Source organism: Lycium barbarum, chromosome 8 (genome assembly GCF_019175385.1).
Source record: "Lycium barbarum isolate Lr01 chromosome 8, ASM1917538v2, whole genome shotgun sequence".
Classification (NCBI taxonomy): Eukaryota; Viridiplantae; Streptophyta; class Magnoliopsida; order Solanales; family Solanaceae; genus Lycium; species Lycium barbarum.
The window spans coordinates 5751164-5778869 of record NC_083344.1 but is presented as its reverse complement, the minus strand read 5'-3'; the positions used below and the strand labels follow the sequence as shown (position 1 = coordinate 5778869).

General features: G+C 33.2%; 2 non-coding genes and 2 pseudogenes across 2 annotated transcripts; 2 read left to right on the top strand and 2 right to left on the bottom strand.

Annotated features, from left to right (window-relative positions):
* Positions 1-1005: 1005 nt before the first annotated feature.
* LOC132608550 (small nucleolar RNA U3) lies at positions 1006-1220 on the bottom strand. Its single transcript, XR_009570459.1, has one exon. It is a non-coding gene; the product is annotated as a small nucleolar RNA U3 (small nucleolar RNA).
* A 6815-nt stretch (positions 1221-8035) lies between these two features.
* LOC132608394 (U5 spliceosomal RNA) lies at positions 8036-8160 on the top strand (annotated as a pseudogene).
* Positions 8161-18576: 10416 nt separating this feature from the next.
* LOC132608392 (U5 spliceosomal RNA) lies at positions 18577-18692 on the top strand. The gene has a single exon (XR_009570320.1). It is a non-coding gene; the product is annotated as a U5 spliceosomal RNA (small nuclear RNA).
* Positions 18693-21674: 2982 nt separating this feature from the next.
* LOC132608557 (small nucleolar RNA U3) lies at positions 21675-21868 on the bottom strand (annotated as a pseudogene).
* Between the last annotated feature and the right edge of the window lie 5838 nt (positions 21869-27706).

The window sequence follows — 27706 nt, the reverse complement described above, 5'->3', positions numbered from 1 at the left end:
TCAGACAACCATTAGACCATCCTAGCATCATGATTGAAGCTAAGAACGATCATCTACGGCACTTGAAGTCCATTAGGCGAAAAGGTAAAAGATAAGAAGTAAAAAAACACAACAAAAAAGGTAAAAGATAAGAAGTAAAAAAACACAGCAAAAAAGGTTACGGCACCATGACCCGAGGGTCGTGGAAGTAAAAAAACACAGCAAAAAAGGTAAAAGATAAGAAGTAAAAAAACACAGCAAAAAAGGTTTGAAGGGTCTGTCAGACAACCATTAGACCATCCTAGCATCATGATTGAAGCTAAGAACGATCATCTACAGCAAAAAAAGTTTGAAGGGTCTGTCAGACAACCATTAGACCATCCTAGCATCATGATTGAAGCTAAGAACGATCATCTACGGCACTTGAAGTCCATTAGGCGAAAAGGTAAAAGATAAGAAGTAAAAAAACACAACAAAAAAGGTAAAAGATAAGAAGTAAAAAAACACAGCAAAAAAGGTTACGGCACCATGACCCGAGGGTCGTGGAAGTAAAAAAACACAGCAAAAAAGGTAAAAGATAAGAAGTAAAAAAACACAGCAAAAAAGGTTTGAAGGGTCTGTCAGACAACCATTAGACCATCCTAGCATCATGATTGAAGCTAAGAACGATCATCTACAGCAAAAAAAGTTTGAAGGGTCTGTCAGACAACCATTAGACCATCCTAGCATCATGATTGAAGCTAAGAACGATCATCTACGACACTTGAAGTCCATTAGGCGAAAAGGTAAAAGATAAGAAGTAAAAAAACACAACAAAAAAGGTAAAAGATAAGAAGTAAAAAAACACAGCAAAAAAGGTTACGGCACCATGACCCGAGGGTCGTGGAAGTAAAAAAACACAGCAAAAAAGGTAAAAGATAAGAAGTAAAAAAACACAGCAAAAAAGGTTTGAAGGGTCTGTTAGACAACCAATTAGACCATCCTAGCATCATGATTGAAGCTAAGAACGAGCAAAAAAAGTTTTAAGGTCTGTCAGACAGCCACAAGACCATCCTAGCATCATGATTGAGGCTAAGAACGATCATCTACGGCACCATGACCCGAGGGTCGTGGAAGCTGTCAATCACGCTCTGGTCAAATGGGCACGAGTCATCAACCAGACTTGATTTCCTGTCTCCTTAGAACTCAAGGATAAGGAGTGGTACGAGCCTATAGAACAGATCCTGTTCAAGTAAGGTCGTGACTTGTGATAATGGTGCTTATTGTTAAAAAGAGTCTTTTAGTGCTGTGTCTTATCGATGCGGTACAAAACTTTTGATGCGAACTGATTTAGGTCCGTTGAAAGGGGAAGGTAGAAAAGAGAAGTCTATGGTAGAATGTTCAATTCAACACTTCAAATAATGAGTGTTAATTAAAACTATAATCTTGGCTATTGCATGTCTTCAGAAATGGGATAATCCCACTTTATAAGAGGAAAATTGAACGACAATATTCATCTGGTTAAATGAAAGTGTGTGTAGAATATTTAGTACATGTGCTCTTGCATGGCTTCAAAAGACTAAATTAAGTGGCTTAAAATGATTCATTGCTGTCTTGATGGTGCCGACAACCTTTATTTCCTCTGTCCCAAAATACTTGTCACGTTTCTATTTTCGATGCCTAATCTTCGGAGCTAAATTAGATAAAATTAATTTAATATTTTATCATTCAAACTTATATACTCACAAATTATACAGAAAATTACTATAAGTTATAATTTTTCTCATATCAATACAACACCAACAACATACCCAATGTAATCCCATAAGTGGAGTATGAGAAGGATAGGATGTACTGGTAAGAAAATGCATCTTAAAATATTGATCAAAGTTCATGTAATTTGACTCTCGAAAAGCTAAACGTGACAAGTATTTTAAGACCGAGGGAGTACTTTGAGATGCCTAGCTAGAAAAGTTGGTTTAGTAATCAAATGGTGAATATTGCCAGCAAAAGATAATATTCTCTGTATCCTTCCAATTTTATGGAATGTCCTCGAAGGAACGCGAACAAAATATAAGAAGTGAAAACGCAACAAAAAAAAATAAAAATTGAATGGTCCGTCAGACAGCAATTAGACCATCCCAGCACCACAATTGGAGCCAACACACTGTCTCCTTAGAACAGTGGTACAGAAGATATGGTCATTTTAGGAAGATAGGTTCAAAGATACAGAAGGTTTTAAAATATGTTGGAACTACAAGATTGGTACTTTCTCGTAAGAGTAGAATATTTTTAACCTCGTATATATAGCGTAATTTTTCGCCCCTAATTATATTCACGTGTTGAAATACTGTTTAATTAATACGATAGAATTGATAAGAAAGTAGAATAATGATTGAATAAAGGTCAAAAAGGTAAATGCAACGAGACCAAAAGCCAATATAGACCGATCGTCTTCTTCCTAAGTACAAAATGGATAATTCCTTCACTTTTGTCACCTACTGATTGGCAGGTGGAAAAATCCTCAGATGGTACTCTTTCATTTTCATGTTATTATTATACCAAAATGTTCTTTCATATTTTAACGAAAGGTTTCAATAAAGATGAGTTTTGACGATTTTTTGTATTTTTGATTTATCATTATAAAATTATAAAGTATAAGAAATGGTTATTAAACTTATCAAATTAACTTCTCATTGATATATTGATTTATCATTATAAAATTATAAATTATAAATTATAAGAAATGGTTATTAAACTTATTAAATTAACTTCTCATTGATATATTATTTCGTCGAGATTCAATCCAAATTACGATGGTATTTTCTTGTAAATTATGAAATCATTTTATAATACACAAAAAATTACTCAGCTTTGTGTAAATATCCTAAAAGTCTCATTTTCTTTTTTCTGTTTTATTCTATAGTACTTCTTATTGGTTTATAAACACACTAGCAAGAGGTTAGCACGGGCCCAACGGTAAGATATTTCAACATTGTGTCCAAGATTGATTTAAAATTGATAAGAACAACTTCGAAAAGTTCAGTAGCTAACACTTGGTTGAAACACCTGTCGAAATTTAATCTTGAATGATATGTTTCTTTTCCAAACAGGAAGTTGGGTACTCCTATTGCCCTTGTCCTTCCCAACAAAGAGATGCTGCTCACTGCTATGATGTGAATGAGAAGTCTCAAAGAAGACAATGGTTATATCTTGTAAGTGCGAAAGCCGAGATTGTAAAAGAAACTTTTCATCGCGTAAAAATATCTAATAGAAGAACCAATAATAAAAAAAATGGAGAGAACATTTAATAGCAGCAGCAGATCCATAACAATTATAAAGTGAAAAACAGAAACTAATATACATGTTCGACCGCTTAAAAATGTACTTCTCATCAATGCCTTCAAACACTATATTGAGTGCAAATGCTAATCCTGGGAGTGAAACTAAATACCTGGCCAAACAAAAGGCATTAACTTATTATGGAAAACTCAGAAACTGGTATAAATAGAAATAGAAAAGGTTTGTTTTTCTACCGAGTGAAAGCTGACTCACTTACCTTACTCGAGCCCACCCTTTACATCACATCTGCATCTGGTGTGGTGGGAGTTGGCGATGACTATATCTCAACCTTGTCTCTCTTACACATGTTTTTCTATTAATACAATATTATGAACATGTTTTTTAATGACTTCAAAATAGATAACATTGTATGTGAAATGGTCATAACATCTAGGAGGTAGTTTGGACCATGACACTTACAAATATCTCCTCGTGGAAGTGAAGCTCTTCTAATTACAACTCGGATTGCCGGTCAGTTGGAACGTGGAACCCTCACCTAAGCGTAAGAATCCCTTTGATCTCCACAATCAATATACACTCCTCGAAAAGGATGCTAAGAATATTTCTAAATGTAGTCTTTTCTTGCTTAATGAAATTACACTATCTTATGTGTAGGCTCAAACTGAACTTTTTTTGCTCAACAGGGCTTTCTAGGGGACTGATGACGTGTTTTGTTCTCAGCTACACTAAGGTGATACTATATTGTAATTCTCGAATTTCCCGTCTTTGCTACTTATCAGTTGGTCATTTCCCTTCTTACTCTTCTGTCAGTGAAAAAGAAGAATGTGGTGGAGATCAAAGACTGTAAATGATAATGATGCGGTATTTGTCTTTTGCATTTTCCTAAGATTTGTGGGAAAAAGGTTAGATGCCTACAACGATCATCGAACATCATATGTTCATTTATATAACAAATATCTTAGGATGCGCGGCTATGAAAAGGCATTTTCAAATAATCTCCCATTTAAAATTATTCAATATTAATACCAACACGACATTCTTTCTTAAAAGAATTCTTGTAGACCCATAAGAACTGTTTAACAAAAAAGGTCATATACTCAATCAGAAGTATTTCTTAAAAAATATATTTTTCAAGGCCTGATTAGCTTCATAAATAAAAGCACAATATGCAAGCTGAATGTTAACAAAATACAACAATGCATTCAGCAAAAAATCTTTTTTTTTTTTTTTTTTTCTTTTTTTTTTCCCCTCCCATTTTTAGGAGGATTTATAGTGTTTCCACACTTCCCCTCCAGTGTGACTCGAACCCAGGACCTACCGGTCGTGGGTGGAGGTGCTTAACCACTGAGCCATCCCTCACTTGTCAAAAAAAAAAAAAGATTTCTTGTTTTAAGGCTTAGGGTAGTTCATGGTAATTGTTTTTTAAGTTGCTTCAAGTCTACGATAGCATATTTAGACCAAACGCGTCTAGGTGTCAACTGTCAAGGGTTCAAATGATAAAAAGAGTATGCGAACATGTTATTCTGAGTAGTTGATAATCATTCACCAGCTAATTATCTGTTGATTTCTGTCCACTATGAGCCGCATCATGGGTATGAGCCCATCAAAATAAATAAACTTTTAGCTTTAGGGAAAGTTAGCATGACTTATTTATCCCAAAGCTGCTATTAGATTACCCCACATGGGGATCAAAAGAAACATCAAGAAGAAAATTTTGACATATTTGATATTTCAATTACCAAAACAATAACATGCACACATAAACCCAAAAATAAAAGCACGAAAATGAACATCCTAATGGGATAAAAAGAGATTGAGAAACAAAGATTGATAAAAGCTTTTACTCGGAAAGAGCTTTGGAGGAGGGTATATCTTGTTAATGGTGGCACACTTCGTGTATGATTTGCTCCTTTGCACCTTTTGATTCATCCGTTGACTGATCTCAGACATCCGTGTTCTCAACAAATTGAATCTACTTATGTGTGCATCAACATCAGAAAACACATACAATTTTAGAGCGGAAAGAGAAGTAAAGCTTAATTGCACTAAAAAGGTACCTTAAAAAATGTGAAAAATAACTTAATTTGTTTCAGGCATATTGACGAACACCCTTGGTGTACCATTGTGCAATTTGATACCCACCAAAATTCAATAACAATTACTGCATACACTAAATAAATATGTATTCATTCCAAAAGTTCCATTTGTAGTAGGTGTTCATTCATCCTCCAATAACGTAATAAATATGCATTCTGATAGATGCGCCCAAGTATCTATTCCAAAACACGCATTCGCATAAGTGGTAAAATATAATGACATACATGTCAAAAATCAAACCAAAAATCAAAATATAAGAGGAAAACTATCACAATTTTATCAAAATACCACCACCAAGAAATGGGTGAAAAAAAGAAAATAAAGAAGAATGGACACAAGCAAAGGCTAGGAAGGAGCTGTTAATTTTAGAAAAGTTTTACTATGTGACTCACATGCCAAGTCATACTTGTGTGAGGCACTTGTTTACTTGACAAATGGACAATCTGGATCCCACTTTCAAAGACTTCCTCTGCCAAACTACCCTAATTCCTTCGTCTCTCTTATTCCAGTAAAATACCCATCATTCTTTCTTCTACTTATCCCTTCTTTTATCTTCTTCCTTGTTCATTCAACCATTATTTTATTTTTTGTTCCTCTTTCAGATTCATTTTTTTCTCCATTTTGTTCAATTTATTTTTTAAGGAAAAAAAATCTAGAGCAATTTTTTATTTTTTTATAATACGGATTAGAAAGTGTTATATTTCAAAGGTTTAACTTTGGAAAATTCCTTTTGGGGGATTTTTGCAGCTGATTGAATCAGTTCTAGGCTTTTTTCTTTAGCAGTGGATTTTGAATCGATTTTAGTGGTCAATGGGGTTTTGACTTTGATACTTTTATGAGAACATTTTAGTTATAAGAATTGAAAATGATAATAACAATGAATTTTCTCCTTTCTTTTCTTGATGTAACACGACACTATCTACCAAATTTTTATTCACCCATATTGAAGGAAATATCATTCAGTTATTTTTGCTTTTTTCTAGTGCATTTGGGCATTGGTGGAGGATTTTTTGTCATTCCAATTAGTAGGTCATGTGAACTACAAAGTGTAGTAGAAGAAAATTGAGAACATATTAACGGAGGAATGGGAGAAAGAAGATAAAAGAGTAGTTTGGCAGAGGAGAGAGGAAATCTTTGAAAGTGGGGCCCAATTGTCCATTTGTCAAATAACGAAGTGCCTCGCACAAGTATGACTTGACATGTGAGGCACGTGGTAAAACTTTTCTTAATTTTATGAAAGGACACGTCCAAGTATTTGAAAAGACTTGAGGACATATAGTGAATTATAGGAAAAGATAAGGGTTAAAAAGTAAAACTACATTGAAAGGTTTTTCCAGTGCAAGACAAAGTACAATTATTTAAGCATGTGTTCGTCCCTTTATTCCCATTTCTATAATAGAGTAAATATTTAATCCATGTGTCTTTCATTTGCATATGGACAACAAAGTAACAAAAGTGAAGCACCCAATAAAACATAAATTAATGTATAAATCAGTGTCATTTCTTCTGGCAATTAGGCACCCTTCTAGGACTATAGATATTACACATTATCATAACTAACTTTCAAATAATATACGGTAGCAAAACAAAGGGGCACTTAACTGTTTACACAACAAAATAAATAACACCGATATTTAAGTTTCGCGGATGGAAGGCAACACCAATTAGTCTAGCAAATTATCATTTCGATCAAAAGGGTTTTTTTTTTCGTGATCGAATTAAAGCGAATTGCATATCCAAATACTTCCCAAAGCAAAACTAACAAATGGGATCACAACATGTAGGTGACAGTTTAGTGGTATCGATGATGAGAGTTTTTCACACAATAAGTATTTTGAGTTTACAGTTTAATGATATTGGTGAAAGTCTTTTACACAATATGTGTTGTGAGCTTATAGTTTAGTGGTACCGATGAGAGTCCATCACACAATAGGTGTTGTGAGTTTACAATTTAATTGTATTGGTGAGAGTCTTTCACACATTATGTGTTGTGAGTTTACAATTCAGTGATATCGATCAGAGTATTTCACTTGTGAGTTTCTGATTCAGCGGTATCGATGGAGTCTTTCATACAATAGGTGTTGTGATCAGTTTACAGTCTAGTGATAATGGTGAAAGTCTTTCACGCAATAGGTATTGTGAGTTCAATTCTCCACTATTCTCTCCTCATTTCCTTTTTCGACTCCATGTCAAAAAACAAGTAATATATAGCAAGCAATTATAAAGTTAAATGAACTCAATAGTTCCTTATTCTTTTGCCATATCCCTTCCAAAGGAACTCAGATTTGTTGATCCGATATTGTTCCTCGCTTTGCTATAGTCAAGTTATTTTACTCATCTTGATATAAAGCAGAATTCAGACAAGAACTTATCCACAGGCAAAGATATTGAAACACTTTTAGAACTTCAATTTTATGAATATAATAATTTCATTAATCTTCTTACCAAAAATTCCCATTTCTTGCATGTTATCATCTCCTATATAGAATCTCTCTTCTATTTGCTCCCCCATATCATAACTGAAGGAAATGATGAAGAGAAGAAGCAGAGCCATATACTTTGATGCCTTAAAAAGTTGAGGAAAAGTAGTGATTGACTCCCACATCTAAACAGAAAGAGAGAGCACCAACTTCTTGTTAGATAAAATGGTTAACAAACGGTTAGGCATGACTTATGAAGCAACGCAGTGAGCACAAAGTGAACTATTTTTTTGCCTTTTACTAAAGAATACCGTGTGCGCTTTGCATTTAGTGGTTATAATTCTAATTTTAATATTTGAAGTGTCTATGTTTGATTAGTTGTATCCCCTTAAGATCAACGAAGTGGAAGAAATCTCAAACTAGATTTACTTTGTTAACAGTTCATTCATGGTTGCCATTGATTGAATTATTTCAAATCTCAAAAAAGGAAATAAACTCTAGTGGTTGGTAATTCTTCTTCAGTATTTGGTCAAGCTCTTCTAACGAAGTGCATATTTTAAACATGGCAGAGAATAGTTAATATTACTGCCTAAAAAATGCTCAATTCAAATGTGTGAACAGGGATTAACAATTGGACTTTTAAATTCTTATCCTATGCTGGTAGAGAAATGTTAATCAGTAGTGTATTGTTCTCCATTCAAACTTTCTGGTTTCATAGAAGAGAAAGTTGTAATTAGTCTAGATCTTGTATTTCTGCCTAGACTAGTTGTAGTAGGTTGTTAGAAAAGGTTAAAACTGAACTGGTCAATAATTTTTTTTTATTTTTTATAATATTGTTTTGATAAATAAAATTTTAATTTTGCTTACCAAAATTGATATTTATTTGTGGTATAAATACCGGATGTACATAAAAAATAAAAAAAATCTTAAAGTTCTTTGGAAAAAATCGATACATAATAAAGGGAGAAAAGGAGAAAGACGGAAAAAAGAAGATAAAGAAAAGAAATACGTAATGATTAAAATAGGCATATACTTGGGAAAGATTCCCATATCAAAGTCGGCAAATAATTGCATACTTTAATGATTACAGTAGAATACTGCTTGTTGCTGGGGCTTAATTGGCGACAATAAAATACTTTCTCCGCAAACATGCCAATATGCCTGGCTAGACTTGAGGTATACTTGTTACTGTGTGAAAAGCACTATCAATGATTAGAGCTTACATGATCATTACATATAAGTTATATTGGATAACTTGATTTTTGAAACTTTTACTCTCTCTGTCCCAAAATAAGTGTTATCTTAGTAAAAAAAAATTATCACATAATAAGTGTCACATTAGGAAACCAAGACATAAATTGGTTAGTTTTTCCAACTCTACCGTTAGACAAAACTTTCAAGTTAAAGTAACATCTAAATGATGATTGGAAAAGTCACATAGTAACTTGGTATTGTTGGATTTTCAATGTCAAAAGAATTACTACTTGTGCATGCTCTACTCAAGAGGAAAAAGAAATTTATTTTTATTATATAGGGATAATTTAGTAAACTTCACATTGCATTATTGATTTCTTAATATGCGTGTTTTTGGCTAAGGTGACACTTATTATGGGACGGAGGGAGTAGCATATTATCCACATGTAGTATGCTTATTATGTACCTTTCTTAAACTTGTATTCCATGCGTATATCGTGTTTTTTTTATCCTAAGTCTGTAACCAACAATAATATTGTGTTGTGAAATATAAATTGAATATTTCAACTTCAAAAGACTAGTTTATTAGGTGAAAAAGATCTATTTAACTCACAAATCATTACTAAATACTCTTTGCAATCAATGAGCGACTCGATTGGTTCACAACAATCGTCTTTGTTTGAGAATTAATGGTCTCATTGGTGACAATTGACACCACTTTTTAAATATTCCAGACACTTTATTGGCACAATCGATATTTTTTTTCTTTTCGAGCTAAATCAGTCACAACGAGCACCCTTTTTGAGTCTAGACCACCAATTTTAGCGTCCTACTAGTTGATCACAACTTGCACTCCCCACAGGTTCACGTCACCAGTTCAAGTAGCCCAAACCAAAAGACCAATATATAAATATATGTTCCCATTCCTTTTTTTTTTTTTGCGGATTGTCCTTCATTTGGGGTGGTTTTTAATTTGCAGAATTTCTGCCTGAAGGACAAAATTTAAAGACCACCATTTTGAGGGGTAAAAGTTAAAGACCACCCCAGCGAAGGGCAATCCTGCAAATTTCCCTTCCCATTTAATTTATAAATACGGATCCTAACATTTTAGTCAGGCGGCTATAAAACATTTCACCCGCCTAGCCGTAATTCTTTGTAGCCATCACTGGTGTATACTCAATATATAAAAAGTGTATAAGTGTATAATGAGTATATAACAGTATAATGTTTCCACGCCGATTATATACAAACTAGATAGTAATCATACTAACTAACTAAACTTATTTTATTATGAAATTTGTTGGGCAGCTGTGTAGTATAAAAGTCCTCTATAAATAGTATTATTTACCAATAGTATTTGCAAACAATGAAAAATATTTCAACTGTTCATAACACTACATGGACAATGATCTTGCACAACTCATTGTACATCTTCCATACTCTCTTCCATACATAAGTAGACCTCATGTCCCCACATTCCCCATTTACTCATCTATTAGAGAAAGACTGCAACTTTGGACCCAAGTTGTTACCTTGCATAGACAATAAAAGCTTATACAGTATACTCACATTCACACGGTCGATCGAATAATATTGTTTTATTAATGAGTTTTAGTAATATACACTGTCAGTATAAATAATTTTTACATCATCAAATCATTTTATCTATAAATTCATTGTCTTTAAAAAAAAAATGTTGTTCATATATAGTTTGGAAAAATACTTGCAAGTCTTTTGAGGATCCAACAAAAACACATTACAGTACAATTGGCTTCCCCTCTTCTTTAAGAAAGACTTCAATTTGTAGAATTAAAAAGAGACTATTCCGGATAGTCATATCATTTTAAGAAGGCTTAATGCATATGCGGTCTCCTAAACTTGTCTTTTTTTTCATATTGACACCTCAATTAAGTGTTGTTCCTATTTAATGCATTAAGGCTTTTAAGAACATACATATTCTTTTCAAACATCAACTCTAAGTTCGTATTTTGAATAAAATAAATAGACTTTAAACCTTATTTTTGCCTTCAGAAATGGGATAATCCCACTTTATAAGAGGACAATTTATTCATCATTATTATACTAAAAGTGGGAACACTCTAAGTCAAAAGTTGAATTACGATTTTATCCTTTTAGAAAAAAAAGAATATCTTCTATTAATAATTAATAAATTAAATAAATCAGATCAGCTACATTGCACCGAGTTAATGGGGGAAGGATGTTTCATCTGCCCAGCAATTATTATAGGTTACAATTAAGAATATCACCCTTTTACATTCCAAATTTTATTGGTTTGTCCTTTAAGCTTCTACCTGTTACATAACATTCTGCACCTTATAAAAGTAGACACCGAAAGTGTCAAATCTGTCTATCCCTTTGTTCCATTTTCTCTTCTCTTGTTAGAAGCTCTCTTTTCCCTTAGAAATTTGCACTTTTTATTTTATGTATTCTGCTCATCTCTCTTGTAAATCGATTTCTTTTTATATTAGAGAAGCTCATTTTCTGTTGGCTACCATTCAAGAGTTTGTATTTTTAGAATAACTTGTACTCAATATAATTTCAATTTTCTGTTAAAAAAAAATTAGCGGGTTTTATTTTATAGTGTGTTGTTTTGTACTTTCTAATTGGTTTATTTCTACTGTTTATTAGCCCGTTGATATAATACTATCTTCATCATATTTGTGGTAAAAGGATATCACCATGTGCCTGTCTCTTACTTCGCTATTTTAAGTTTACAATTATTATTTTTAGCGGATTTAATCTATAGTGTGCTGTTTTGTTACTTTCTAATTGGTTTATTTGTACTTATTGTTTAGCCCGTTGATATAATACTATCTATCATATTTGAGGTAAAAGGATATCACCATGTGCCTATTACTTCATTATTTTAAATTTACAATCGTTCTCTTTTTTGTTAATTTTACAACATATGACATTTGGTCTTCATAAATGGATTAGATGTCGGATTGTCCAAGAAAGATTAATAAATCAAAAACTCAAACTAAAGAAACAACTCAACATGTACTTTAATTTGAGCATGATTATAAGGAAATAATTTTGACAGAACATGCTATAGTACTCCTCCGTCGCCCAATCAAAATCAACATCTAAATTTAAAATAGCTTTTGATGCAACGCTAAAAGGATAAGAAGAATATAATGGGTGCATTCATAATTGAAATGATCATTTCTCTTGAAGTCTTAACTATTATTTAGGCATTTTCGGTATTTGTTTGTTTTAACAATTGAACATTTTTTACCTCATTATTTTTTTGTACTTCTATTTATTCTCTTTTGTTAGTTTGGCTACATATGTAAGTTGGTGTCCTTTAGGTTTTTATTACCCACTAAAAAACATTAAAATACACTATTTTCTCTTATCTGATAGAGTGATATTTTTGATGAAGTACTACGTAAAACAACCAATAACATACACCCAAAGGGACAAAGGTGCTACGCTCATTCTAATAGAATGTTTGAACAATCAAGTCATTCGCGTAGGCTAACTATATATCAAATTTAGCTTGCACTTTTCTTCTTTAAATTTTTAATTACTCATTAGAGACATGTTTTTATACTATCAATACTGTTATAAGATTTTATTACCGATTGAATTGGGTTACACGTGCGTGGCACGTGTCCTGAAACTAGTCTGATTAAATGAAGGTGTATGCAGAACATTTAGAACATATGATATTGCATGTCTTCAAAAGACTAAGAGCCCGTTTGGATTGGCTTATAAGTTGCTGAAAACAACTTATAAACTATTTTCAGCTTTTTTGAGTGTTTGACTGATCAGCTTATAAGTCATTTTGTGCTTAAAATAAGCCCAAAAAGATAATCGGGTCCGTTTGGCTTAGCTTATTAAAAGCCGCTTATAAACTGTTTTCAGCTTTTTTGAGTGTTTGACTGACCAGCTTATAAGTCATTTTGTGCTTAAAATAAGCCCAAAAAGATAATTGGGTCCGTTTGACTTAGCTTATTAAAAGCAGCTTATAAGCTGCTTTTTTTAAGCCCATCCAAACAGACTCTAAGCACTTATGCTTAAAAGTCACTTTTTTCAGCTAATCCAAACGGGCTCTAAATTGACAGGCTTAATATCATTCTTTGTTGCCTTTGACGGTGCTAACCTTTAAGGTGCCTAATTTGAAATTTACGGGCATCTAAATTAGCCCCTATTAGTAATCAAATGGTGAATATTACAATTATATCCCTGGATTCGGTCATCACAGGTCAATGGTGGAGCCAAAATTTTTATTTAGGGGTTCAAAAATATAACGAAGTAAAACACAAAAAAGCCAAAGGGCAACCAAAAAGATAATCGGGTCGAAAGGTCAGTGAAAACTATAAATCACGCTCTAGTCTGATGGCCAGAATTCATCAACCAGACTTGATTTCTTGTCCCCTTAGAACTCAAGTATATCAAGTGGTACGAGCCTATGAAACAGATCCTGTTCAAGTAAGGTCAAGACATTGTAGTTCCAGTGTCCAATATAAAAAGAGTCTTCTAGTGAGGTGTTTCATCGATGTGGGAGAGAGATACATTAAGACTTTTGAAGAGAATTTTAGGCCCGTTGGAAGGGGGAAGGTAGAAAAGAGAAGTCTTTGGTAGAATGTTGAATCCAACTTTTGAAATAAAGAATATTGAAACTATAATATCTTAGCTCCGTTCTTCTTCTTTTCTCTTTTTTTTTTTCTTCAAAAGATAATTTTATTAATGCTACCTTCTTTATTTCTTTCTTTTGCAAATCAAGCGTTTTGAGAAAGGGTGCATAAATAAAATCTGAATCTTGTAATGGCAATTTGTATCGGATAATTGGGATTATTCAAAAGGGGCAGAGCTAGGCTTTCAGTTACGGGTTCGGCGAAATCAAGCAACTTTGATCCAAATCTTATATTTGTCTTAAGAAATCGACTGAATATATACAAATTATTAATTCAAAACTCAGTAAGTTAAAATGACTGAAATCCCATAAACTTCAAATTGTGGTTCCACCTCTATGATTGAAGATTGGAAGATTTAAGATATGCTCATGGATGGAAAGTGAAGAAAATTGAACCCAGTAGTATAATAAAATGCCTAAGAGAAAAATATGTTTTCTTGAAATTGGACGTTTACCTTTTGGCCTAGAGATTGAGATATGTTGCCAGAAAGGGTCAATGATACTAGTGAGAAAATAGAATTTACCCATAGACAAATTCTAAAACTAAATTGAAAAATTTGTTGCTAATCCTACTCAGCAATGTAGTATCAAAAATTTTATTAGCTATAAACAATTTAGCATGAATTAGCGGTGAAAATATCTTGCAGGACACATCATTATACATCTTCCATAAGTAAACCTCATGTTCCCATATATCGTCTATTAGAGAAAGACTATAACCTCGGACCTCATGTATCACCTTGCATGAACAAAAGGCTTATACAATACACACTGTATTCACACGATCGAATAGGGTACAGTTTTATTGATACAATAGAATTAAGACGAAAATTGGTCGTGTACTATTTGTTAAAATACATGCGAGTTCCTTCAGGATTTGATAAAGCTACTGAATCGAAATTGACTTAGCCACTTCTTTAACGAAGCCATCTATAGAGTTTAATTTGAAAGGAGACTAATCAGAATAGTCATATCATTTTATGATCATATATATGTTCTTTTCAAACTTAAATCTAGATTCATGTTTTTTTTTATTAAAACTAGTTTCTATCTATGTGCGTTGCACGAATATTCCTTATCGATTCTTATAATATTTATATTAAAATAATAAATTATACTTGCGTATAATGTGGTTACCTAATAACTAAATTTAATATTAATTAGATATTGTATTAGAAACTTAAAAGATGAGTTCTCTAGTTTCCTAGTTATGGATCTTATATGTATTACAAAACTCTTTTTTTCTTTTCTGTACTGATAAGAAACTTAAATAAATAATACGGAAAAGGGTCAAAATTACCCCTGAACTTTGAAAAATAGTTCATCCATACCCTTCGTTATACTTTAGGGCCAATTATACCCTTACAATTATACTATGGGGTCAATTATACTCTTATGTCTAACTGCTGCCACATGGCATCATCCCAGCCCTTCAAAATTATTTTACCTTCAAATAATTTTTTTACCCACTAAAATAACTCAACCCGACCCGAATTTTTTTTTCCAGCAAAAATAATACGGATAATTTTTCCAGCAAAATAAAATGAAAATAATTCCGTATTATTTTTGCTGGAAAAAAAATTCGGGTCGGGTTGAGTTATTTTAGTGGGTAAAAAATTATTTGAAGGTAAAATAATTTTGAAGGGCTGGGATGATGCCACGTGGCAGCAGTTAGACATAAGGGTATAATTGACCCCATAGTATAACTGTAAGGGTATAATTGGCCCTAAAGTATAACGAAGGGTATGGATGAACTATTTTTCAAAGTTCAGGGGTAATTTTGGCCCTTTTCCGTAAATAATATTTTATGAATCAAATACTCCCAAATTAGCGATTCGTTAGCCAACCAATCTTTTTTTTTTGTTTAGTTATTTTATAAAAAAAAATATAACTTTCTAGTATGATACTTCTCTTTTACACGTTTGAAATTGTTTGGAGAAAATAATGTTTCTTTCATTGCCTTCTTTTAATCTGGATATAAATAATACGGAAAAGGGCCAAATATACCCCTGTACTATTGGAAATGGGCCAAATATACCCCTCATTATACTTTAGGTTCAAATATACCCTTACCGTTATACTTTGGGCACAAATATACTCGTCCACCGTTAAAGTTGTCCACCTTGGACATCCTATGCTACATGGCAATGATATTTGATGACATTGATGCCACTTGGCATTGCCACCTCATCACCCTCAAGGCCTTAACCCATTTTATTCCTCCCATCTTCCACCACTAAAATTTTCACCCTCCACCATCATTTTCGATCAATTCATATTTAGATACAATATGTCCAAATAGAAGTAACGACTAAGTTTGGAAGGAGCGGGGTATTTAACATAGTTCTATTCTACATATCCAATCCTAAATTCTTGCTATTAGACGTATTAATTTTCGTTAGTAATCTAAGATACTTGAAAATTTGAATTAGACTTTGTATTACGTAAATATTTGGTTGTATGGCTTCCTTTTCAATGTCAGCCTTAGCTTGTTCTTTAATTTTCTTCTCCTATTTTAATTAGTGCATCGTCTTTCTCTTCCTTGGTTCTCTTTTAACTCTAGCGTTCTATTCATAATTTTATTTTATTTCCTCCGGTGACTCCTTATTATAATAGAACTCTTGTTCGTAATGACAATTGTATCCTTTCCTAGTAGAAGTTAACTCTAATGGCTAAGGGTATAAAAGTCGTTCAATATTTGAAGAATAGTTTGATCAACCAGCATTTATCTTCATGCTTTTAAAATAATATAGATAGGTAGATTAAAGATAGCCTTTATACTCATTTTGCTTTTCGAAGTGAGATAATTTCTACTACTTTATAAGAGGAATAGCGAAGTACGTACAATTAATTCATTTCATTAAATCAAGTGTATGTAGAAAATTTAAAACGTGTGCTATTGCATGTCTTCAAAAGAGTACATTAACAGGCTTAGTTAATTAATTAGAATATGACGAGATAAATTTATACATTACGTTCACGTAATCGGAATGCTTCTGTCTGTTCTGTTGATGGAAGATTTTGTGTTTCAGATGAGAATTTTAAACATCATATTCACGTGTTGAAATACTGTTTAATTAATAAAAAAAAATACGGTAGGATTGATAAGAAAGTAGAATAATGATTGCATAAGGTAAAAAAGGTAAATCCTACGAGACCAAAAGCCAATATAGACAGATCGTCTTCTTCCTAAGTACAAAAAAGATAATTCCTTCACTTTTGTCACTAACTGAATGACAGGTGGATAAATCCTCAGACGGGGCACTTTCATTTTTTTTTTTAATTATTATTATTATTATTATTATTATTATTATTATTATTATTATTATTAGAAAATGTTCTTTCATATTTTAACGAAAGGTTTCAATAAAGATGAGTTTTGAAGCATTTTTTGTATTTTTGATTTATCATTATAAAATTATAAATTATAAGAAATGGTTATTATATTTATCAAATTATCTTCTCATTGATGTATTGTTTCATCGAGCTTCAATCCAAATTACGATGGTATTTTCTTGTAATTTATGAAATCATTACGATGGTATTTTCTTGTAATTTATGAAATCATTTTTATAATATAGTAAAAGATGACTCAGCTTTGTGTAAGTATCCTAAAAGTCTCATTTTATTTTTATTTTTTATACTATAGTACTTCTTATTGGTTTATAAACACATATTTAGTCCATGTCAGAGTGCCAAACTGTCTTTCATTTGCATACGGACAACAAAGTAACAAAAGTGAAGCACCCAATAAAACATAAATTAATGTATAAATCAGTGTCACTTCTTCTGGCAATTAGGCACCCTTCTAGGACCATAGATATTACACATTATCATAACTAACTTTCAAATAATATACAGTAGCAAAACAAAGGGCACTTAATTGTTTACACAACAAAATATACAACACCGATATTTAAGTTTCGCGGATGGAAGGCAACACCAATTCGTCTAGCAAATTATCATTTCGATCAAAGGTTTTTTTTTTTTTTCTTTTTTCTGTGATCGAATTAAAGCGAATTGCATATCCAAATACTTCCCAAAGCAAAACTAATAAATGGGATCACAACCTCTAGGTTAGAGTTTAGTAGTATCGATGATGAGAGTTTTTCACACGATAAGTATTTTGAGTTTACAGTTTAGTGATATTGGTGATAGTCTTTTACACAATATGTGTTGTGAGTTTATAGTTTAGTGGTATCGATGAGAGTCTATCACACAATAGGTGTTGTGAGTTTACACTTTAGTTGTATCGGTGAGAGTCTTTCACACAATATGTGTTGTGAGTTTACAATTCAGTGGTATCGATCAGAGTATTTCGCTTGTGAGTTTCCAATCCAACGGTATCGATGGAGTCTTTCATAGAATAGGTGTTGTGAGTTTACGGTCTAGTGATAACAGTAAAAGTCTTTCACACAATAGGTATTGTGAGTTCAATTCTCCACTATTCTCTCCCCATTTCCTTTTTCGAGTCCATGTGCAACGGAAAAACAACTTATATATAGCAAGCAATTATAAAGTTAAATGAACTCAATAGTTCCTTATTCTTTTGCCATATCCCTTACAAAGGAACTCAGATTTGTTAATCCGATTTTACTCATCTTGTATATAAACCAGAATTGAGACAAGAACTTATCCACAAGCAAAGATATTGAAACACTTTTAGAGTTTCAATTTTATCAATATAATAATTTCATATATCTTCCTACCAAAAATTCCCATTTCTTGCATTTTATCATCTCTTATATAGAATCTCTCTTCTATTTGCTCCCCCATATCATAAGTGAAGGAAATGATGAAGAGAAGAAGCAGAGCTATATACTTTGATGCCTTAAAAAGTTGGGGAAAAGGAGAGATTGACTCCCACATCGAAACAGAAAGAGAAAGCACCAACTTCTTGTTATATAAAATGGTTAACAAAAGCTTAGGCATAACTCACGCAGCCATGCAGTGACACTGAGCGAACTATTCTTTCGCCTTTTACTAAAGAATACCGTGTGCGCTCTGCATTTAGTGGCATACGCTTATTTTTGGAGGGGTTCTCTTTGCTGAGTGCCCCTACAATTCTACTGTCAGAACTTTTAAGTGTCATGTCTGATCAGTTGTATTCTTAAGTTTCCACTTTTTAAGTGTAATGTTTGATTAGTTGTATTCTTAAGATCAACTAAGTGGAAGAAATCAAACTAGATTACTTTGTTAACGGTTCATTCGTGGTTGCCATTGATTGAATTTTATTTCAAATCTCAAAAAAGAAAATTAACTCTAGTGTTATAGTTAATATAACAGGCTAAAAATGGTCAATTCAAATGTGTAACAGGAATTAACAATTGGATTTTTAAATTCTTATCCTATGCTGGTAGAGAAATGTTAATCAGTAGTGTATTTGTTCTCCATTCAAACTTTCTGGTTTCATAGAAGAGAAAGCTGTAATTAGTCTTAGATCTTGTATTTCCGCCTAGACTAGTTGTAGTAGGTTGTTAGAAAAGGTTAAAACTGAACTGGTCAATAATTTTTTATTTTTTTATAATATTATTTTGATAAATAAAATATTAATTTTGCTTACCAAAATTGATATTTATTTGTGGTATAAATACCGGATGTACATAAAAAAAACAAAAATCTTTAAGTTCCTTGGAAAAAATCTATACATAATAAAGGGAGAACAGGAGAGAGGGAAAAAAGAACATTAAGAAAAAAAATAGGCTTAATGCATATGCCCCTGAACTTATCCTTTTTTTTTTCATTTTGGCATCTCAACTAAGTATTGTTCCTATTGAACCCATGAACTCATTCTTAAGTGTGTCTATTAAATACAATCTAACTTGCATAATATTTTATCTTCAATGTAGCAACATGCTAATATATATTCTAATTTAATTATGCCTTTTTTTCTTAGTTAAGATTAGCAGCAATTGAGAAGGGAAAAAATAGTATGCTCTTAATTAAGCTGGCAATGAAAGAGCAGAAACCTACACATCCATGACCTAAAGAATAGCTTACCACACGTCTAAAATATTACTTTACTTTCATTACCACAATTTATTTTTTGCTTCTAATAAAAATCAAATTTAGAAGGTTTGATAGACACACTTAAGAATGAGTTCAGAGATTCAACAGAAATAAGAACAAGTTTGATGGGGTGCATATGAATTAAGCCAAAGAAATAACATTAAAATAGGCATATACTTGCGAAAGATTACTATACTAAAGTCGGCAAAATAATTGCATACCGTTATGATTACAGTAGCATACTGCTTGTTGGTGGGACTTGATTGGTGACAATAAAATACTTTCTCAGCTAACATGCAAATATGGCTGGCTGTATATACTAGAGTCTAGAGGTACACTTTTACTGTGTGAAAGCACTTTGATTGATTAGAGCTTTCGTTAATCATCACATATAGATATATTGGATAATTTGCCTTTTGAAACTTTTAGCATATATAATCCGCATGCAGCATTTTTACTACGTAATTTTCTTAAACTTCTATTTCATGTGTATATCGTGTTTTTTTATCCCAAGTCTGTAACCACTAATAATATTGTATTGTGAAATATAAATTGAATATTTCAACCTCATGAGACTAGTTTATTAGGTGAAAAAATCTATTTAACTTTCAAATCATTACTAAATACTCTTTGCAATCAATGAGGGGCTCACTTGGTTCACAACAATAGTCTTTGTTTGAGAACTAATAGACTCATTGGTGACAATTTACACCAATGTGCCTATTCAACTTATAAATACGGTTTCTAATACTTTTAATCGGGCGACTATAAAACATTTCGCCCGTCTAGCTGCAACTCTTTATAGGCGTAGCTAGTGTATACTCAATATATAAAAAGTGTATAACAAGTGTATAATAAGTATATAACTATATAATATTTACACACCAATTATACACAAATTAGATAGTGAAAATAATTTAAAATATTTTTTTATGAAGTTTGTTGGGCTGCTATGTAGTGTAAAAATCCTTTATGTATATATTATTTACCAATAGTATTTTCTATCAATGAAAACGATCCCAATTCTTCATAACACTATATGGTCAATGATCTTGCACAACTTATAAATAATTTTAGACCATCAAATTATTTTTATCTGTAAATTTACTGTCTTTACAAAAATATTGTTTGTATATATTTCGAGAAAATACATGCAAGTTCCTTCACGTCTCAGTATCCAACAAAATCACATTAAAATACACTTGACTTCGCCACTTCCTTAACTAAGACTTCAGTTTATAGAATTTAAAAAGAAGACTACTCCAAATAGTCATATCATGTTAAGAGCATACATGTCCATTTCAAATTAACTTAAACTTAAATTTAAATTTAAATATATCTTCTGAAAAAAACTAAGAATAGCCTTTAAAACTCATTTTTGCCTTAAGAAATAGGATAATCCCACTTTATATAAGAGGACAATTTATTCATTTAAATTAAATGAAGTGTATGTAGAACATTCAGAACATGTGCTATTGCATGTATTCAAAAGATTAAATTGACAGGCTTAGTAATATCATTCATTACAGCCTTTAATGGTGCTAAGCTTTACTTTGAAGTGCCTAGAAAAGTTGTTTTAGAAATCAAAAGGTGAATATTAATTGCTCCGTCCTAATTTATGTGATTATATTTGATTGGCACGGAGTTTAAAATAAAAGTAAGACTTTTAAAATTTATGGTAAAAAATAAGTCATACATATTTGAGTGACTATAGATAATCTCACTAAGGATAAAATAGAAAGTTTTAAGTTAAATTGTTACTCCCCTTGTCCTGATTTCATGACACTTTTCACGATTCGAACGTCTTAATTTTGACCGTACATTTGGACATAGAATCTGATTTTTTTCGAAATAAAATTTACATATTTGTAACTCCGTAAAAAAATACTATAAGTTACAATAATTAATAATTCAAAATATTTAAAAGACATAAAAAAATTGCGGTCAAAGAATAATTCATTTAATTCTCAAAATCTGAACACCATCACATAAATATATCATTTTTTTGGTTTGATTAAAATGAAATTCTTCACTTGAAGGCCATTAGGCTAACCAGCAAAAGATAAGAAGTAAAAAAACAGATCATCTACGACACTGAAAGCTATTAATCACGCTCTGGTCAAATGGCCACGAGTCATCCACCAGACTTGGTTTCTGGTCTCCTCAGAACTCAAGGATACAATGGTACGAGCCTATAGAACAGATCCTGTTCAAGTAAGGTCGTGACTAGTAGTTATGGTGCTCATTGTTAAAAAGAGTCTTTTAGTGTTGTGTCTTATCGATGCGGTACAAAACTTTTGAAGCGAACTAATTTAGGCCCGTTGAAAGGGGAAGGTAGAAAAGAGAAGTCTATGGTAGAATGTTCAATTCAACACTTCAAATAATGAGTGTTAATTAAAACTATAATCTTGGCTATTGCATGTCTTCAGAAATGGGATAATCCCACTTTATAAGAGGAAAATTGAACGACAATATTCATCTGGTTAAATGGAAGTGTGTGTAGAATATTTAGTACATGTGCTCTTGCATGGCTTCAAAAGACTAAATTAAGAGGCTTAAAATGATTCATTGCTGTCTTGATGGTGCCGACAACCTTTATTTTCTCTGTCCCAAAATACTTGTCACGTTTCTATTTTCGATGCCTAATTTTCGGAGCTAAATTAGATAAGATTAATTTAATATTTTATCATTCAAACTTATATACTCAAAAATTATACAGAAAATTACTATAAGTTACAATTTTTCTCATATCAATACAACACCAACAACATACCCAATGTAATTCCATAAGTGGGGTATGGGGAGGATAGGATGTACTGGTAAGAAAATGCATCTTAAAATATTGATCAAAGTTTATGTAATTTGACTCTCGAAAAGCTAAACGTGACAAGTATTTTAAGACCGAGGGAGTACTTTGAGATGCCTAGCTAGAAAAGTTGGTTTAGTAATCAAATGGTGAATATTGCCAGCAAAAGATAATATTCTCTGTATCCTTCCAATTTTATGGAATGTCCTCGAAGGAACGCGAACAAAATATAAGAAGTGAAAACGCAACAAAGAAAAAAAAAATTTGAAGGGTCCGTCAGACAGCAATTAGACCATCCCAGCACCACAATTGGAGCCAACACACTGTCTCCTTAGAACAGTGGTACGAGCCAATAGAACAGATCCTGTTCAAGTTAGGTCGTGACATGTAATCCCAGTGCCCAAAATCAAAAAGAGTCTTCTAGTGTGGTGTTTCATCCATGTGAGACAGAATATATTAGAAACTTTTGAAGAGAATTCATTTAGGCCCGTTGACAGTGGAAGGTAAAAGAAGAAATCTTTGGTAGAATGTTGAATCCAACACTTGAAATAATGAAATATTGAAACTACTACTATCATCTTTGGCTACGTTTACTTTGGTTAACACCTCCGTTTAATTTCTTTTTTCCTGCTCCTTTTTCTTTCTTTCTTTTGCAAATCAGCCCTTTGGGAAGGGGCGCAAAAATAAACGGAAAAGTTATATATTTAGCCGCTTGCCAAAAAATGATTATAGCCGCTAGTCAAATATATATATAAAAAAATATATTGTTTATGTATAAAATATGAATATTATATATATATATATATATATATATATATATATATATTAATATTCAAAACATATATATTTTCCGGCTATTATTTTGATGAGCAATTATGTAGTATAAAAGTCCTGCAATAAAAGCTGAATCTTGTAAAGGCGGTTTGTATAGGATATTAGATTATTGAAGACTTAAAGATATTCTCAGGGATGGAATAGGGAAGTGTTAGCACGGAAACGATAAATACACAGTAATTAACGTGGTTAGAATCGATGTGATCCTAGTCCACGGAGAACGGCCGACACTTTTATTAATATCAAGGGAGAAAGTAAGTTACAAGATTGAATATTCTTAGGTTCGATGTTCTGTCCATCATAAATCCTAGCTAGCATGTATTTATACTACTAGGTATAATCCTTTCTTAGAAAGCATCTAAATCTCAATCACACTCGAAAACCAACAAAGAAAAAAAGTTTCCTTTTATTTCTTTCCTCTTTTGAGTAGGAATTGGCGTGAATATCTTCTCAACTTCACAATCTCCACCTTGAGATGAATTTCGAGCTTCCATATGAACGTTATTCAGTCCAATGTCTCTAAGCCTACGTGAGCTAACTCCGTGTAGGAAACAAGAGACACTAACCGGAACCTTGTACATACTAGTAGCTCTACCTGCCCTGCCGCTCTCCATCCTGACGTATCAGTTGATGCGAACTCCAACCAAATTCATACAATGACTGAACTTGACAACATGAACCCCCTTGGTCAACATATCCGCTGCATTGTCCTTTGTGTCAACCTTCAAGACCTTAACTGTGCCTTGTTCAACAACATCACGAATAAAATGGAATCTGATATCAATGTGTTTGGTGCGATCATGAATTCTCTGATTTTTTATCAAATGAATAGCACTCTGGCTATCACATTTTAGAGCTGGTTCATGTTGAACCCTACTCAATTCTGACACCAAACCTTTCAACCATATAGCCTCATTTACTACTTCTGTTGCTGCCATATATTCAGCTCCTGTTGTGGATAAAGCAACCATAGACTGGAGAGTTTCCTTCCAACTTATGGCATTACCTGCAAGAGTAAAGATATAACCCGTTGTTGATCTCCTTCTATCAAGATCACCTGCAAAATCAAAATTCACATACCATGGACCAAGAAGCCTTCATTTCTCATCCTACAAAAAGTTAGACCAACATTCAAACAACCTTTAAGATATCTCAATATCCACTTAATTGCTTCGCAATGTGTCTTACCCGGATTAGACATGAATCGACTTACCACCCTCACTGCTTGAGCAATATCAGGCCGAGTGCGAACCATAACATACATAATGCTACCAACTGTACTAGAATAAGGAACTTTTGACATGTACTCCACCTCTTCCTTTGATTGCGGTGCCATTAAAGAAGAAAGTCTGAAATGTTGTGCTAACAGTAAAGTAACAGGTTTACATTTATCCATGCCAAACCTGTGAAGTACCTTCTCAATGTACTTTTTCTGTGAGAGATGTACCTCACCGTTCTTCCTGTGAATCTCCATTCCAAGGATTTTCTTAGCTTCACCTAAATCTTTCATGTCAAACTCCTTACTTAGCAGTTTCTTCATATCATTTATATCTGTCATACTATTAGCAGCAATAAGCATGTCATCAACATATAAAAGTAAATAAATATTTGAATTACCAGATACCGTCATGTGATACACGCAGCTATCAAATGCACTTCTCGAGAAACCTTTAGTAATCATGAACACATCAAATCTCTTGTACCACTGTCGTGGTGACTGTTTCAAACCACACAAAGATTTCTTCAATTGGCGAACGTGATCTTCTTTTCCTTCAATAAGGAAACCCTCGGGCTGATTCATGAAGATCACCTCTTCAAGTTCACCATGTAAAAATGCAATCTTGACATCAAGCTGATAAAGCTTCAAGTCATAATGGGCAACCAAAGCTAGTAATAAACAAATTGAGCTATGCTTCACGACTGGTGAGAAAATATCATTGTAGTCGATTCCCTCCTCCTGATAAAATCCCTTAGCAGCCAATCTCGCTTTGTATCTAGCATCTTTTACACCCGGAATGCCATCATGTTTTCTTAATACCCGTTTACAACCAACAATTCTCTTCCCCTTTGGTAGACTTACCAAATCCCATGTTTGGTTCTTGTGCATAGACTCCATCTCTTCAGTCATGGCTAAACGCTATTGATCAGCTTCACCATACATAGTAGCTTCTGTATAGCTTGAGGGTTCGAGATCTTTTATTTCCTCCTCGGCAGTAGCTAATGCATAGGCCACAAGATTAGCTTGCGAAGGCTGAGGATAATATTTTGGATTACACTTCGGAGTTCGTTTGTCCCTTCCAGTAGCTATACTGTATGGTTCACCTTCAGGTACTAATGTGTGAGCTTTTTCATTAGCTGAATCCACCCGAGTCACTTAATCCTCCTGCTCTATGAGTTTCACATTTTCCTCCACCGTTTCTGTAGTAAGAACCTTCTGTCCTGCAAACTCAATGGAAGTCTTTCTAGGATCAAGCATACAGGCCTCATCAAAAGTAACATCTCTACTGATTACAAACTTAAGAGGATCTAAACTCCATATTCTATATCCTTTTACCCCTTCAGCATATCCCATAAATAAACCTTTTCGAGCTCTAGGTTCTAGTTTTCCATCATTTACATAATAATATGCGAGACATCCAAAGATTTTTAAGTACGAATAATCAGATGGTTTACCTGATCATACCTCATTTGGAGTTTTGAAGTCAATTCCCGATGTTGGAGAACGATTAACAACATAACAAGCAGTATTTACTGCTTCCGCCCAAAAATCCTTAGGCACCTTAGCGTTAGAGAGCATACATAGTGCTTTCTCAAGAAGAATGCGGTTCATCCTTTCAGCTACTCCATTCTGTTGTGGTGTATGCCTAACAGTTCTATGTCTCAATACACAATGAATCTTGCAGAAATTGTCAAATTTTTCATTGCAAACTCCAAGCCATTATATGTTCGAAGACACTTAATCTTTCTGCCACACTAATTTTCAATTAATGTCTTCCAGTTTTTGAAATTCTCAAAGACATTACTTTTAGCCTTCAAGAAGTATAGCCAAACATTGCGTGTAAAACCATCAATGAAAGTAAGAAGATACTTCTTTCCACCCTTGGATAAAACCTGAGATGGACTCTATAAATCTGAATGAATGTAGTCAAGTACCCCTTCGGTTTTGTGCTTGCCCGTGCTAAAGCTGACCCGTTTATGCTTTCCAGGAACACAATGCTCACAAAAATCAAGTGTACTAATCTTCTCACCTTTCAAAAGGTTTCGGTTGCTCAAAATTGCCAACCCCCTCTCGCCCATGTGACCTAATCTCATATGCCACATCTTAGCTTTGTTATCATCTAATAACTGTGAGGTAGCAGCATTCGCAGTACCTAGAATAGTGCTGCCCATAAGTGCATAAAGACCACCCTCCAGTTTGGCCTTTAACATGACCAGAGAACCCTTAGTCACCTTACATATTTCACTTTCACTCGCATGCTTATATCCGAGCTTATTAAGAGTACCAAGAGAGATCAAATTCTTTTTCATATCACAAACATGTCGAGCATTAGACAATGTTCTTATGATGTCATGACACCGTATACGGGCTGAACCAATGCCTGCTATTTCACATACTACATCCTATTCATCTGCTCATGGCTAGTAAACCAATCTTTTCTGAAGCACATATGAAAGGTACAAGCTGAATCTAAAATCCACTTGTGTGTCTGAATGTCATCTGTTGAAGCAGTTAGCACATAATCTTCTCTAGATGTCTGAGCTACCTGAACCGTAGATGCACCGACTGTTGTTTTATCAATCTTTTTATTCGGGCAATCCCTCTCAAAGTGACCCTTTTGATGACAGCCCCAACATTCAGCATCCTTCCTACTCACCCTTTTTCTAGACCTAGCTATTGATTTTCCTCTCCCTCTTTGGCTTGAGCGACCTCTAACCGTCAAACCCTCACCATGGCCCTTTTTCTCACCATTGTTGATGTAGTTTCTTAATTCATCTGAATTCAATGCATGCCTTACCATCTGTAACGTGACCACCTCCTTACTGTACATCATTGAATTAACTACGTCTTTGTACGCCGGTGACAATAAAAATAGTAGAGTGCACGCTAGTTCTTCATCTCCCACTTTAATATCAGCATGAGTAAGATCCATAGCCAATTTGTTAAAAGCATCAAGATGATCCTGTAAAGTTGTACCTATCTTCATCTTGAAGGTGTGTAAACGCTGCCTTAACAACATTCTACTTGTTACTGATTTCTTCTAGTAGAGATCTTCAAGTTTCTTCCACAAACTCGCAGGTTTTTTCTTGGTACTGACTTCACATAACACGCTGTTTGATACGCTAAACGCATCCATATCAATCTTCTGCTTCTCGGCCTCTTTCGTATTTTCGGATACGAGTCGTCCAAAGCATATACTGATC